Consider the following 17016-nt stretch of genomic DNA (forward strand, 5'->3'; position numbering starts at 1 on the left):
TCACGGTACCACCCTCCCTCCCCCCAAGCACTGTATCACATCAGCGCTTATAGTGTAACAAACACATGACGGTTTCTTTTCCTATTCTGCTCTTTTGATTTGTTTTTCACATCCCAATGGCTGCTGAAAAATTTCCTACGATTTTTTTGTGGGCAGGTCTCAGCACATTTGCTTACCAGAGCCCCCCAAATCACCTTTGCTGGTTAGTCATCTATTATTTTTTCTTTACCTTCCTTTCTTTCTTCTGTTAGGACCTACGGGTTGGTAACAAATTTCTTGCCTCTAGTCCCATATTCCTGCATTATCCTTTGTGGTTCCTTTATATCCCATTCACACCTATGTAACCAATCCCTTTCTAAATAAATCCTCATCAAATTAAAATTATTTCAGTTTAAGTGTGCCATTTGTTTCTCGATAGGATCTTGGCTTATCCAATGCCCTAACTGTTAAAAAGCAAGTTTCATTGGGTTTTCTAGTCCTTTCAGCCAAAATGATTCTAAGGTTATGATGTGTGTGTGTGTGTGTGTGTGTGTGTGTGTGCCTAATCCACTTAGACACAAACCACATTTGTGAACATTTATTTGTAATTATTCTGTATATTAAAATTTCATAACCTTTTTTGCATCACATAACCCTTTTATATGATATTAGTCTTTGGAGCTCTCCTTTTTAAATTGAAATCTTTTGCATGGTGGCTGATTATAACATAATTAAGTTTTCCTCTTTGGAAACATTTAGGTCATCCTAAATCTTCAAATTTCCACTATTATAAATAATGTTTGTAAAATTATCTTATGTATAAAGCTTTGGTGATAAATTCCCTGAAGTATAATTATTGAATTAAAGTATATATTTATATTTATCAATATTTATTTTTATTTTGTAGTTTATAAATATGTCATATTTATATTTACTATATTACAAAATTTCTTTCTAAAAGAATTAGAACAATCTAGTCAGGTGTGAAAATACCCATTTTGCTGCATCTTAGCAAGCATTGTGTATTTTTGTTTTTTCACTTTTTGCTACTTTATCAGAAGAAAAATATCTAAATTATGATGAATGGGGTTTAATTTATTTTCATACAAACATTGTCATTTCTTCTCCATCAGTTTTCTTCTTTGTATAGCTCAGGAATTCCTTTAATTCTCTATGTCATGCAACTGAGGAAAATGAAACCAGAGATCTTAAAAACTCTAGATTTTGGTTTTAATTTAGTTGAGTTTTAATCAACTAGGAAGACATTGTTGACCCACAGATGCTATTTATAAAGTATTGTTATTTGGAAGCTACTTAATTTTATATTACTATAATCAAATGCTAGAATTTCTATCAACGAATTTAGCAGTTAGAGATCAGGCACCAATATAGTTTCCTAATACAAAAAGAGTTTCTTTCTTCTGGGAAGTGTGAGTGATTCTGGTGAGGAGTGGTATGAGGTGTATCTGTTTGAATTGTTGGTTTATGGCATTGAGAGTCATGGAGTTCTTCAAGGGGTGTCACTCATCAAGGTGCTGAAGGAAATGTCTAGTTGTGTTTCACCAGCCAATGCAATCGGGAGAGAGATGTTTTGTTCAAAAGAAATCATAATAAAAAAGTAGTTCTTGGGGGCACCTGAATGGCTCAATTTTTTGCGCCTCTGGCGCTTGGTTTCAGTTCCAGTCATGATCTCAGGGTCATGGGATTGAGCCCTGTGTGGGGCTCTGTGCTGGGCATGGAGTCTGCTTGAGATTCTCTCTCTCTCTCCTTCTGACCCTTCCCCCAATTTGTGTGCACTTTGTCTCTCTAAAAAACAAAAACAAAAACTAGTTCCTAAAGAAAAAAAAAAAAGGAACGATCCACAGAACAATATCCTTAATTCTCCATAGATTTTTAAAATAGAGAAATAAAGTAGTTTTTGATATCAATTTTCAGTTTTATCTTCACTAGGAATCACAGTGTTCCTTTCCCTGAAGTTCCTGCCACTGTTTTGAGTATATCACAGCTTAAAAATTTTCCACCTCTCCTATTTAAGCTGTGACCAAACTTATGAATCTGTCATTTTTTGCGTTTTTGTTTCTCACTTTTATTCCTATCTTTTCTTCCACCTTGTTCCCTAACCCTGATATTCCTTTTCTTTTTCAAAGTAGATTTTTCTTTTTTGTGCAATTCTCTCCTTACATTCTCTTTATCCTATGAAGCTTTCGAAGCTTGTAGAAGATTCTTTTGCAGACATGAACTCTCTATACTCTTGAATCAGAATGAAAAGGCAAAGAAAAACTGAAGAACCGTGAGACAGTTTTCCTAGCTGAGGGGTTTTCTTTGCTTTTCCCAGTTGTTTGAGTGAGTGCCAGGCTGAAGCCTCTGTAGGATGGGTAGAAGAATATCATGTGACCTATGCCAGTTTGGGAATCTAGGCCTGTGTTGAACTTAGCAGCTTCTCGTTCCCCCAGGCTTATGAGACCACCCACAATCTCAGCCTGTGCAGGACTAGGAGCCACTTTGTCCTGGCTTTCACTTGGACCCTTGGGACCAGCTAATTGCCCCAAATCTCTCTTTTCAGTTGAGCTTAGCGGTGTGCTAAATGCCAGATTCTCTGGTCATCTGTTCTTTCCGGTCCTCTCTCCGTATACTCTGCATGTTCTTGCTGCCTATCCTGTTACTGCCCTTCTTCCCTACACTGTGCTTTCTGCCTAGGGAAGCCCCTGCTGCGTAGTGAATAAGCTCTCCCCTTAGTCTGTAACTCTCCATGGATTTGCCCATCTCCGTGACTGAACTAAAAGCAGGTCTCCCCCAAGTGTGCTGCTCCTTTCATGAGCAGTCCTCACATGATCGGAGGAACAACAGGGAGAAAAGCAGAAACAATCTCTAATTTCTTAGGCCTACTCACCTACACTTTATTGTTAAAAAAAATCACTCTACTTTAGAGGCTTACTCTCTTCAGATGCTAACCATCCACCTTACCAGTCACTGTCATTAACTTGTCCATATATCCACCTTCATCAACAACCCCTTCCCTTGACTCAGTCATTTCCTTCCCCCTAAATCTCATGTCCATTCTTGGTCTTTCATATCTACTTTGGAGGCCCTTCCAATCGTGAGGAAATACACTGATGTGAGGCCGAAATTCAATGACTGATTTTTTTTTTTTTAAAGCAGTGAGACAAAAGTTTTGAAATACTAAAAATGGTAGTCTATATAATTGTTTAGAAATATTCAGGCCCTGTAGGAGAATAAAACACCCCACTTCTTTGAATTCAGGAGTAGTCAAGTAACTTTCTCTGGCGAGGGAAACACAAATGGACCAATTGTGTTAATTTCATTCAAAAGCTTTAAGGGCCAAGGAATGGCTCATTACATTTTTCCTGCCTCTGAGGTTGCTGAGATACAATGTGCAATAGACTTGTTTTAAACTATTGATAATTTCAACACAATTTAGCATGTACTGATGGGTATATCGTGAAACAGAGATTATCCTCTCTCCAACTAAAAAACATGTTTCATCTATAAGGTTCTTTCTTTTCTATCCAAGATAATCTATGCTAGTGACTCTGTGTGTGTATGTGTGTTGTATTTCCTAGTTTTTGAACATCAAGGCACATTGAATTTCTCCCAGATAAAGGAGCATATAAACAGAGAGTTTTCCTTTTGTGGGTAAGTTTTTCTATTACCTGCCTCAAATGGGAACCTTACTGGAATAGAGATAATTGATGATTATGTCATCCAATTATGTCTTTCTTTTGTTATTTCAGGGACTTAGAAGGAGGTTTCCTCTAAAAAAATATTAAAGACATTTCTCTTTTCTTCCCTTGCTCCAACATGTGTACATCCCTTCTTGGGATGGAATGGTCAGAGCCATAGTAGAATACTTGATTTGGTAATTAAAGCACCAGTTCCAAGGTTCAGAAACAATCCTGATAATACTGATCAATTCCATATCTTCCTAAGAAAATGAAGAACTGTCATGTATTCAGTATCCAAAAAAAAACAACAACAACAACAACAACAAAAAACCACTCCTTGGCTTATAAATAAGATCATTTAAAGTCTTTCTGAATAAGAGCTAATATTTGGTATATAATACGAATTCTGACCTCTTCTTTAGTCTCCATTTCTTGTTTTCCTCATTCCAGAACTAGGACGATATTCTTATCCTTTCCCGCCCCCCCCTTTGGTTGAAGCTCTTAAACATCACACCCTCTTTTTTCTTGAGCTATTATTCACTGTCTGCCTCCGTGGTGTGCTGGAGCCGGCTCCCGCAGCCTCTTGAGAACAGATTGTTATGTTTCTTCCCAACTTCAGGTTCAGTGGCTTCACATTGAGTGCAGTGACTTCAGCCATGGTGGTTGATTTACAGAGAAAATAAAACACACTGGCTTGCTATATTTAAAATGTCATCCCCGTATATATATATATATATATATATATATATATATATATATAACCATTTGGATAACTTTCATCCAGGACTTGAACCTAAACCTCCTTCCCCTCTTCAGTGCCAGCCATCTCCCTGCATTCCATTTCCGCTGCTCATTCCCAAGGCCATATCCTCCTTAACGTAATTTGGAACTGATTCATCCCTGAAATATTAGACCAAATACCCTACCCTGAGTTCATACTCCAAGATTCTCAACTCATTGCTCTCTTACTCTCATTGCACCAGTTTTCAGAGCTCCAACCCATTTATTCTTCCTCTTCCACAAATATATCAGCCCTTTCCTGTCTATGCTTCTTTTTCTGACCACCCTAGTCCCCACAATCCAACACATGCATTATTATTTTTTTTTCTCCCTTAATCCCTTTCGTTCCCATATGGATCAATCAGTCCCTGTAACGTGTGTGCTGCAGGCTGTTGTACACAGATAGACTTTCGAGAAGCCACGGAGAAACAGTTCTGCATACTTGTGTTTTGTGACCCAGGGGTTGGCAAATGTTTTCTGTAAAGGGATATGTAGTAAATATTTTAGGCTTTGTGGGCTGCATACCGTCTCCTTTTATGTTGTTTTCTTTTTTGTGTGATACTTTACAAATGTAAAATTCTTAGCTGGGGAATTTATAAAAAAAAAAGGCCAATGCCTGGAATTAAGAGCCGATGCCTGCTCTTACCTCAGACTGACCCACAGCAATGCGTGGCAATTCTTGTTGAAAGCCTCCATCTGCTCCCATTCTCCACAGCAGCTTCTCTTAATTTTGCCCATCAGAAAGTTCCTATGCAACTCGCCCCCTGCTTCAGCTTCATAGCAGACCATAGCTTACTATTCATAAGTAGGCCTCTGCCTAGCTGTTTTTCTCATCACCTTCTCACATACTTCTGTGGCTACTGCCATTTCAAATGAGTCGAGACCTTTTCATTTTGAAAGACCACCATGGGCCCCAAAGTTTCAAAATACCACTACAGCACATAATGTTCCCCCATAAAAACACAGTGAAGTGTACCCAAAAATATAAGTTGCTCTGCAAATCCATAATGAGGAATACTACATGATAGACACTTCACTGGCAAGGAGGTGTTCTCAAGCCCCCCAGCCATTCAGATATGGTCATACCTCAGCAACATTATGGACTGTCACCTTCATGTTTGCTTGGAAGAGCCAAAATTGTGAAGACTAAACTCCTGAGTGCCAGAGAGTTTCTGTATTAACAGTTCTGGAAAAGGTCTTTAGACTCTCTGTCACTTTATACTCTTTCACATGAGGGTCCCCCTGCCTAGAAGACTCTTCAATTACCCTCACCCCCTCTTTACCTGGGTAGGCCCTACCTCTGGAATAACTGGATCAGACTATAGACATTAAGACATCAAGATGCATATCCCTGAATTATTTGTCAGACATTTGTATCAATTTAAACTCTCTCTCGCAGTGTGTAAAAATGTCCTTTCCACCAAATGGGGGACATACTTTTAATATTGTTTCAAAATGTATTAATTTATTGTTTCAGAAGAATGTTTAAGCTATATAACTGCATACATGTCTGACCACAATGCTTTATTCTGTGAATGCTTGGTATGCTATAATTATAGTACAAATAGCTCTCATAATTCTTTACCTTGGTTTATTCTATGGAATTATTTCAGCACTTTGGAAAAAATCATTCTGGGCTTGTTATAAAATTTGCTTTGCTAGCCATGCATGGCACCTGAAACTGTAGGTATTTAAGTGATTATTTCTTGGGATGTACTCATCTGAGTGCAAATGAGTTTGGCTCTGAACAGATTTTAGCAGGCGTTTGACAGCTTGGATGACTGGCACATTGTCATCTTCATAACACACCTAAAATGTAGAGTGCCAAAAATCACAAACAGGTTGGGTGTAGTTAAAGATCTGAGACCTTGTCCGACTTAGTTAATCGTTTAAATCATAGCAGCAGAAATATGCCAACTGTAATTAAAATTACAGCCTGTGATGTAAAATATGATTATCTTACCTGCAGATAGATATTTTTATTTTAATATTCCATATTCATGTTAAAATGTGTCTTTGTAAGACTAGTGTGTGGTGTCAGATTGATAGTTGGTTGGTGGGACTGGAAGACTTCTTGGACAAGAAGGGTAATTTTGGTATACTGATCAGCACTTCTTTACTCTGACCATTTTGAGTTTTTGTTGTTGTTGTTCTAGGGCTATAACACTTGGGGAATTTTTATTGATGAGGAGCAAGATCCATTTTTGTTATATGTAGATAATAGACATTAATAAAACACAGCAAAGGGACCCTGGCAGAATCAGTGATTCATAACACATAAAACACTCTTTCTGGAGGTGTTAGGGTTTAATAAAGAGGATTTTGAATCATTGTGTGTGTGTGTATGTATTCATTAATATCCACAAGTTGTTGAAATACAAAAAGAGAATAAGGGCTTAAAAAGGTATAAGGCTCAATCTTTTTTTTTTTTTTAATTTGGTTTTCAGAAATTTCTACCATGTACAAAATATTCACTAGATGATTTTATTCCTAGCACCGTAAGTCATCAATGTATATCAAGTATCTGTTTTAAATTTCTTCTTAAATTTTTTTCCCCAGAGAGGTAATGTAGGAATTCTGATCAGTTGAAAACTGATACCACGGATATGACATATGCAAAGTAAAAAGAGAAATCAGTGAGGGAGGGAGAATCAGAAGAATCTGCTATCTTGAGAAGCAAGGCTGGAAGTGTTAGCATGAGGGAAGAAGGGAGGCAGTTTAGAGGAATGGAGTGAAGAGGGCACTAGATTTTGTTATAAGCAAACAGTAGTTCCCCCTTATCTATGGTTTTGCTTTCGCAGTTTCAGTTACTCCAGTCAACCGCAGTCGGGAGGCGGATGATCCTCCTTCTGACGCATCATCAGAAGGCCAATAGTGGACTAATGCTGCGCTAGACTACGTCTCAATGCCTACGTTATTTGCGTCCGTCACACATTTGATCGTTTCGAATCCTCCTGAGAAGGGTGAGTACAGAATGGTAAGATATTTTGAGAGAGACCACATTCACATAATTTTTATTATAGTATGTTGTTATAATTGTTTTATGTTATTATTAGTTACTGTTGTTAATCTATTGCCGTGCCTAATTTATAAATTAAACTTTATCAGGTATGTATGTAGAGTAGGTCTGTACCATCCCTGGTTTCAGGCATCCCCTGGGGGACTTGGAATGTATCCCCTGGGAATAAAGGGGTCCTGCTATAGTGATAGTTCTGGTATACCTCGTTATCTTGTACCACAGTGAAATTTTTTTTTTAATATTTTATTTATTTGAGAGAGAGAATGAGATAGAGCATGAGAGGGGGGAGGGTCAGAGGGAGAAGCAGACTCCCTGCCCAGCGGGGAGCCCAATACCACAGTGAAATTTTAATTCCCTCATTTCCATTTTCCAGACAAGGAAATTGAGACGCATAGACTTGTCCACTATCTCACAATGAGATGGGGTTGAAGCAGAGACCAGAAGGCAGATTTTTTTTTTTTAATTCCAGTGTAATCAAGTGTTCTATTAGTTCCAGGTGTATAGCATAGTGATTCAGCAGTACTGTCCATTATTCAGTGCTCATCACAGTAAGTGTACTCCTAACCTCCTGCACCTATTTCAACCATCCTCCCACCCACCTGCCCTCTGGTATCAGTTTGTTCTCTCTAGTTAAGAGTCTGTTTTTTGGTTTGTCATTTTTTGTTGTTGTTGTTCGTTTGTTTCTTAAATTCCACATATAGGAATTATGTTTTTTTCTAAGGTTTTGTTTTTTTCTCTGACTTATTTCTCTTAGCATTAAACTCTCTAGATCCATGCATGTTGTTGCAGATACCAAGAGATCATTATTTTTCATGGCTGAGTAATATTCCAGAAGGCGGATTTTTTTTTTTTTTTTTTTTTTTTTTTTTTGGTGTGTGTGTTTTCACGTCTGTGATCCCTCTTTGATGATAGAGAAAACATGTCCATCTGGTAGTTTGAGTTATTTGAAATCTGGAATGCCTGTGACTAATGTTTCTTAAACGTGCTATAATTTATACATTCAAAAGAGTTTTATTCTTTCCAAGTATCATGTTATGCAATTATACATTAATTCCCAAACTGATTTATGATCTAGGTAGCCTTGGGAAACTTTCTTAATCTTTCTAAACTTTCATTTTCTCATGTGTAAGATGAAGATAATATCAACCTTGCATGATTACTTAAAGGTTTGGAGCGGATGTATATAAACCCTATAGGCACATCAAGAAATAGTAGCTAGTGATAAAAACAAAACACAGCTTATATTCATTGATATATATTACTGTTTAGTGCTTTACATGCAACATCTCTTTTGATCACTTAGACTATTTTTATGAAGATTACCATTTAAAAATATGTATTAGTATTGCTCAAAGAATGTTCTAATTCATCTTCTGGAATGTTTACATCTGAGTAATCAGAAGAGCCAGGTTTCTGAACATAAAGCTCTGCTTTCCTGCTGTATAGAGCCTTCCTTGTGTATGACCATTTTGTAGGCATCTCTGAACCACCATAGACCCTGCCCCTGATCATGACACTGTATTGTTTTATGTGGAGGTGATTAGATTCCTATTAGTCTGGTTACAAATCACAAACTTAAAGGTTTAAAATAACACAAATTTATTATCTTTCAGTTCTGTATGTCAGAAGGCCTACACGTGTCTCACTGGGCTAGAACCAAAGGGTTGGCTGGGCTGTGTTCTTTCTGGAATCCCTGGGAGACAATATATTTCTTTGCCTTTTTCAGCTTCTAGAGGTTGCCCTGGCTTGTTGGCTCATGGCCCCACTCTTCCATCCTCAAAGCCTATAACATTAGGCCATACTTGCCTCATGCTGTTATCATTCTGGTTCTCCCTCTTCTGTGTCCCTCGTCCATTGGTAGGGACTCTGATTACATCAGGCCCATTTAGATAATATGGGAAAGTCTCCTTATTTTAAGATCAGCTGATTACTGACCTTCGTTAGATGTGCAACCTTAATTTTCCCTTGCCATGCAACATAATGTAGTCGTGGGTTCTGGGGATTAAGATGCAGAAATCTTTGGGGGGCCATGATTCTGCTCACCACAGGAGAGTGCATAAAAGGCAGTAGAAGCTGCTAGTTAGGAGCTTAATAATCTTACTTTGTATTCTCCATTGAAGAATCAGATAGCATTGACCTATCCTTCACCAGCCGTGTTTTGTTATCAGTGCTGCTTTGCAAATGGGAGATTTCCTTTTGCCAGCAAAATTATTTTATATAACATTTGTGTACAGCAACATCTTTAAGGTATGTTAATATTATAATCCTTAGTATATCTCAACAATTTACCCTCAAAGAGACAGGGTGATAGAGAAAAGACATTCTTGGGAGGAAGCATGGGTACTGAGTATGGACCATACTTTCCTGCATGCATCCTGATCCCCACTGTTGTGGCTAGGAGAACAGGGTAGGAGGCAGATGAATCTAGGTTTGAGTCTCAGTGTCAGCTATGTGATTGTGAGCAAGTATTTAAATCTTATAAACTGTAGTTTGCTCATATATAAAATAAAAACGTTAGTGCTTATTTATAGGGTTATTGTTATGAAATGAAATAATACATGCAAAGTATTTAACATAGTACCTGACTCAGAGGACCCCATTAGTGTGGGTGACTTGTTACTTTCATCTTTGTGAAGTTTAGTTCCCTTATCTTCAAGAAAGGATTGGCCCAGATTCACCTAGGTCTAATAGTCTGTGGTTCTAGATATGGTTCTCTCTGTATGAAAGGATTAAACAAGTTAACTTTGTTTTGTTTTATTTTTGGAGAGTGAGGTATGTAGATTTTAATTAGGTATTAAATATCTCTTCTATAAAGGTTATACATCCATTTAGGTTTTTTATTTTTATTTTTGTTTGAGATGGATTGGATAGGGTATATGTTTTTAAGATATTATCCTTTTTGTTTTAGGTTGCATACTTAACAGCATATTTGGCCATAGTATTCTTTTTGATTAAAAAACGTCTCTACTGGGATGCCTGGGTGGCTCAGTCAGTTGAACATCCAACTCTTGATCTCAGCTCCAGTCTTGATCTCAGGGTCAAGAGTTCAAGCCCCACGTTGGGCTCCACGATGGGCATGGAGCCTACTTAAAAAAGAAAAAGAAAAACAAAAAACAAACGAAAACAAAAACAAAAATCTCAACTCCATTATTTCTGTAGCTATGTCCCTTCTCTTCACATTAAATATTATTTATTTGCCTTTCCTCTTTGTTTTATCATTTTTGCAGGTGGTTTGTCTCATTAGCCTTTTTGTTTGTTTTTAAAACCAGCTTTTATTTTTACTGACTCTCTATTTTTGTTTTTAAACATATCACTGAATTCTGCTTTTATTTTTATTATTTTATAGCTAGTCGTTGATTTTCACTCTTTTTTTTTTTTAAAGATTTTATTTATTTATTTGACAGAGAGTGAGAGACAGCAGGAGAGGGAACATAAGCAGGGGGAGTGGGAGAGGGAGAAGCAGGCTTCCTACTGAGCAGGGAGCCCGGTGTGGGGCTCGATCCCAGGACCCTGGGATTGTGACTGGAGCCAAAGTTAGCCGCTTAACAACTGAGCCACCCAGGCTCCCTGATTTTTGCTCTTTTTCTAAAAAAATATATGCAGTAAAGAATGTACATTTTCTTCTAACTATTGCTTTAGCTGCATCCCAGAAGTTTTGACATGTAGAATTCTTACTATTGTTTAATTATAAATATTTTAAAACTACCATTGTAAAAATTATAATCCATGTAGCATTTAGATGTGTTTTTAAAAATTTCTAAATATATGGGTTTATCTTTTTGTTTTTGACTACTAATACTGTATTTATTCAGTGATTGTGATCTGAATGACAGATATTCTTTGATATTTGTTGAAATTTGTTTTATTTTCTAGTAGAAGGTCAAATTTTGTAAATCTTCTATGGGGCTTGAGAAAAATATGCATTCTTAATTGGTGTATATGCAAAATTTGATACAGCACATACTGATATTTTTGTCCTTGATTTATCAGTTAGTAGGAAAAGGTTATTAAAATCTCTCACTATGGTGATATTATTCATTTATTTTTGCATCTCAGTTAAGTTTTGCTTAGTGTATCTTGAAGCTATTTTGTTAGGTAAATACAAATTTGTAAATTTTTTTGTCGTCTTGTAAAATTGTTAAATTATTAATGCTCTCAATGTATAATGACCTTCTGTATTTCAAAATACCTTTTGGCCCTAAATTACATTTTTCTCTGCTATTAATAAGGTGCCTGAAGTTTTTTTGTTTTGGGGCCAGGCATCTTGTTTCTCCCTTTACTTTCAACCTTACCGTGTCTTTGTATTTTAGGTGTCCCTCTTTTAAATATGTGTAAGTGAATTTCTTTGTTTAGTCAACCTTTGAGTTTGTAACTGATCTGCTTTTATCTTCATTGAAAATCTTGTTTTGTAATTGAGATATAATTGACATATAAAATTATATTAGTTTCAGATGTACAAGGTGATTTATATCTTGCAAATTGATCATCATGATAAGTCTAGTCAACATCCATCACTACACATAGTTACGCATTTTTTTTCATGTAATGAGAACTTTTGAGATCTATTCGCTTAGTAACTTTCAAATATACACTACAGATTGTTAACTATAGTCACCATGCTGTGTATTACAACCCTAGGACTTATTTATTTGATAATTGGAAGTTTGTACCTTTGGCTGCCCTCACCCATTTTGCCCATCCACCTATCCCCACCTCTGGCAATCAGCAATCTGTTCTCTGATTCTGTGAGTTTTGTTTTGTTTCATTTTAGATTCCAGATATAAGTGAGATCACATTGTATCTGTCTTTCTGTCTGACTTATTTCACTTAGCATAATGCCCTCACAGTCCATCCATGTTGTCACAAATGGCAAGATTTCTTTCTTTTTTCTGGCTGAATAATATTCCACAACATATGAAAATCTTCTGAACTGGAGAATTTGGTTCTTTTATATATGCTTTTATTAATGGTGTTTGGGGATTTATTTCTTCTTTATCATTTTATACTTCTGCTTTCCTCTGTAACAGTTAGATTAGACCTTAAGTGTGGAAATTATGTACATAGAAAAGACTAGAAGCCAGTGGAGTGGATTGACAAGCATGAGGGTACAAGAGTTGAGAAACAAGGGCAGAGCTTAGAGGAAGACTGAATAAGCTAGAGAAAGAGATCCACAAAGAGAGAGAAATTCTGACCAGAAAGACAGGAAGAGGATCTGGAAAGGCAATGTCTTAGGGTCCGGTAGCTGAAAAAGTCCAGGTAGGAGTGCATTGTCAATAATACCAGATGCTACAGATTCTATGAAAGGTGATTAAATTTGGTGGTTAGAGGATTATTGAATTGTTTCTATGGAGTAGTAGAAACAAAAGTTTTGTGGGCACAGAAAAGGCCTGATATAGAATATAATCTTAAAGTGGAAGATTTGTAAGGATAGGGACAACTTCAGGATGGGGGAAGATACCTCTCAAGATGTGGGATCATTGATGCAACAGAACAGAGGTCACTGATGAATCAAAGTCTTCAAGATGATAAAAACCTCTGCACTTTCTTCTGATGCAGATTTCTTTTCAAGAATCCACGTAGAGACTGCACAGATTACATGCCTAATTACGAGTTGGGAGAAATGCAATATAAATGATGAGGGTATCTCAATAGGCAGTGCTGATGAATCCATTAATTTGGGTATCATTGATCAAGCACTGTGAAGTTAATCCTGCAGTGTGGGTTAGATCAGAGCATACATTAATAAACGCACTTGCGCTTGACCTATAAAATGAATTATCAACATGTCCCATAGGGCCATGAAACCGGTGAGCTCTCTGAAGAATCATCACTATCACTAAGCCATTTTAAAGGCCTGGGTTTAGATTTTCATTAGGAGAAATATCTCTGAATGTCTTGCTAATGAAAACCAAGTGCCTAATTTTTGCTAAAACAGACTCAGGGCAATTATTAAAGTTTTTGCTCTTAGAGTGAAAATAAAGTAATTTTACTTTACCTGCACCTTTTGTCACCTTTCCTTTGGGAAGTGACTGCAATTACCAATTTATTTAACAAATATTTATTGAACAGTGCTAACAGTGTGACACTTATCCTAAATGACACTAACTTATCACACAGTTTAGGAGGAGCTATTTACATTTTATTTAGGAAAATAATGCTTAACTAAGCTGTACTTTATCTAGGCATCTTAAATAAAGCACTGTTTCTGGATAAAGGGTAGTTAGGCGTATTGCTGAGCGTTTTGACTGCTTAGGAAAAGCTCTGTTCATCTCCTCCTAGAACTCCGACAATAGGATATTGAGAAAAACAATGTTAAAAGGTGGCTAGTTGCCTTTTGAGATGGCTACCTTCAAAAAAGAGGATTTTGCTTTCTGTAAGGAAAATCCTTTTCTAGGATCTTTGCTTATAAAAGTGAGTGATTCCCCCTAACCCACCTAGATATTGGGGAAAGTGCTTTATTCACTTTACATAATAAAATAACAAGAATTTGGCAATTGTCTCCTGGCAACTCAAGAAGGAGTTGTATTAGAGCTTGAGCACTATTCAGAGTAGAGGAAAGAAGGCGTTAAAGAGTCTTACAGAAAGAGAACATGGCTGAGGGTCAGGGCTGAAGAGAGAAAGAGAGTTGGTCAGAGGTTACCTATGGCAGAATGGTTGAATGTATTTATGATATAAAGCATTCTACTTGAAGTTGGTTTTTGATCTGTGGTGTAATCTATTTATTTTCCATAATCCTTAATAAAAGTCAGTTTCACACAGCAGCTCTTATTTAATGGTGCTTTTGGTAATGAAGGACTAGGAGCTCTCCCATGCTTGTGACAAAGTGGGAATGAAGATTTCACCTGGAGGTCAGAGGCAAGGAGGGCAATTTTGATTTCAGGAGGAATAGGAATTGCATAGAGGAAGTCCTTTGGGAACACATGGAAGTATTGTGGTGGGGCTAGTCTTCTCACAGAAAATGGAATGGTAGCAGAGTGATCTTATTTACAAAAACATGGTTCCTGGTTCCTGAATGCCAGAGAACTTGGGGATAGCTGGCTTACACTAGAAATGCTGACAGCAATGTCAGCTGGTCATGAGAATTTATTCACTCCAAGCAGCCCAGGAAAAAAACAGACCTTGAAACTTCTAGGATTTGAATTGGAAATAACAGATTTTTTCAAAAAGGTAAATGAACACATTATATTTCAATGTAAATGCCATTCTAATATTAACATTACCCTGTTAGTTAGCACTTCTTTTTTCAAGCCATATTCAGCTGTAGGGAAACTTAATAGGTCAAATCATGTTCTATACAGTAAGAATAGTTTCATTTTTCTGAGAACTTTAGTGGTTTGTGGTCCAAATGAGGTCAAACTATATCTTAGCACTGCATTGCATTCTCAATAGCTTTTAGCAAAAGATTCTCATGCAGAATGTACACTCAGTCATTGGGGTAAACAGTTGCTGAACACATTAATGATGGCTTCCAATGTGAATTATTATCATTTTGATACTTTTCTTGGGCTAGTGTTTCTCATGATATAATAAGCCTTGCAACCATATAAGAGAAAGTTAGGAAGTCATGATGTGTCAGATAAAACTTGGGAGGAGAACAGCAGAACAGTCAGGAGGGAACAGGCTTTAGAGTCAAAGTGGGTGGGTTGAAATACTGGCTCTGTCTTTTACCTGCTGTGACTCTGGATGACTTACTCATTCTCCTTGCTCCTCAGTTTTGTTTTGTTTTGTCTATATAAAGAGAGGATTAAATAAATTAACTGGCACCTGGTAAGTGCTTAATAAATGCTAGCTTCCATAGAAGGTGATTCTTGATGCTATCCAAACAAGTCATCCATCCATTTAACAGCTGCAGTATACCTAGCATATGCCAGGATCTGTTAGACTATGGAGATGTGAAGAGGAAACACTAACCCCATTCTTATAAGGCTTCATAGGCTTTAAATTTTTGGGAGAGCCTAAGACTCTTTCTTCCATGGCTTTATAACCAATAAAAAATAGGAAAGAATGAATTGGGATCCAAACTTTCTCCTTGGAAGCTTAACATTTCCATGACACGGGGCTCCTGGTAGAGAGAAATGGGAAAATGGGGCATCTCAAATCCGCCTATCATTCCTTTTTAGACTGAGCAGCACAGGGAACCCTTCCTTCCCTGCTGAGAGGAAGACCCTGCCAAGGTGGGCTAGCTTCATGCAGGCAGGAAGTAGGTGAGGAAAAGATCTGTCCTGGTGAACGAACAAGACTAAGAATAGAAGGGGCTGATTCAAAAGAACCTCACTCAAATGTGGGTGGGTCTTGGCCTAATCCCACTATCATAATAAAAAATTTCTTTTGTAGCTTCATAAATGTGATTACGTGTGCAGTTTTAAATTCGAAAGAATGGATTTTGTATTAAAGGAATCTCCATTCATGTTTATTAATGGAGAGGTTGTAGAGCAGGATTGGTGTTTGTTTCATTTATTTAGCACTTGTGACAAGATGGCTCCGGGCCTGGCTGGTGCGAGGGCATTGCTTTATTGATTAAATAATGTGATGAAAGGGAATGGTGCTTGTGTGTTGAGAGATTATTGCCAGAGACACTTGGCCAACAAAGTGCTGAAAGGAGAGCAGTGTGACACTTTCACTGTAAGTAATTAGCAGCCAGTTGGAACCAAAACACAGTATCCTGGGGAAAGTTCCAGTTAATGCTGCAGGTTTGCATTTTTGAAGGCATGCAGAATCATACATTTTTTTTCCCAACTGAACTCATTTTTTGACTCTCAATAATAAAAAATGACATCTGAAACTACAGTGATACAAAGCAATATATTTGAAATGGCACAAAAGTAAACAGTCCACTTTTATAGAAAAGGGACACAGTTCTATTCTCAGGGATCATATATAAAACAGTAAAAATTTTCAAACAATGCATTTATTACATTACTTTATTGTAGTTCTAAAAAAGGTCTACAATTCTCAGAACTGTTATAGGGTCTCTGTGAAGTGGATGTGTTTGTTCATGCATTTATGGGAGGAGATAGGACTGGGCTACTCAAGAGTATAACCTGAAATTTGTCCATTGGCCTGTGGAATGATTTGAAGGATAGATATTTTGCCAAGCAAGATGGTGATGTGATCTCTGAGAACCCAAGGCATTAGTGGATTTACTTCAAGTGATGGCACTGGGATTTACTTTCTGCCTTATGTACATAGTCTAGCCCTACTGGAAAGGAATGCAGGGAGCATTTGTGGCTCCTTTTGACAAATTGAATCCTATCTCACCATTTCTATTCCATCAGCACTTCAGAGTATTCCTTCTAACTTTCTGTTCTTCATTCACCCTTTATCTTTTTTTTTTTAATTCTCTGCTTGAATTCTTTATTTCCCTTCTCTCTCCCTCTCTCTCTCCCTTAGTAAATAGTTAAGGACTCTGGAGTCTGTCTTCCTGGTTTCAAATCCTGGTCCTTTGACATATTAGCTATGTGACCTTGGGAAAACCACTCATCTTTCTGTACCTCAGTATATTCATTTGTAAAATGGTGATAATAATGATATCCAACACATAGGATTATTCTAAGG

General features: G+C 37.1%; 1 long non-coding RNA gene across 1 annotated transcript in view; it reads left to right on the forward strand.

Moving 5' to 3' along the window:
• LOC148163537 (uncharacterized) overlaps positions 1-17016 on the forward strand; it is a 129350-nt gene that overhangs the window by 96815 nt on the left and 15519 nt on the right. The window contains exon 4 of the long non-coding RNA XR_015768868.1: positions 7244-7405. This is a non-coding gene — a long non-coding RNA (uncharacterized LOC148163537). The remainder of the gene's footprint in view (positions 1-7243; positions 7406-17016) is intronic.

The sequence above is a fragment of the Eumetopias jubatus genome, unplaced genomic scaffold (genome assembly GCF_037043125.1).
Source record: "Eumetopias jubatus isolate StellerSeaLion01/CBP00866 unplaced genomic scaffold, mEumJub1_p1.0 scaffold_9, whole genome shotgun sequence".
In the NCBI taxonomy this organism is placed as follows: Eukaryota; Metazoa; Chordata; class Mammalia; order Carnivora; family Otariidae; genus Eumetopias; species Eumetopias jubatus.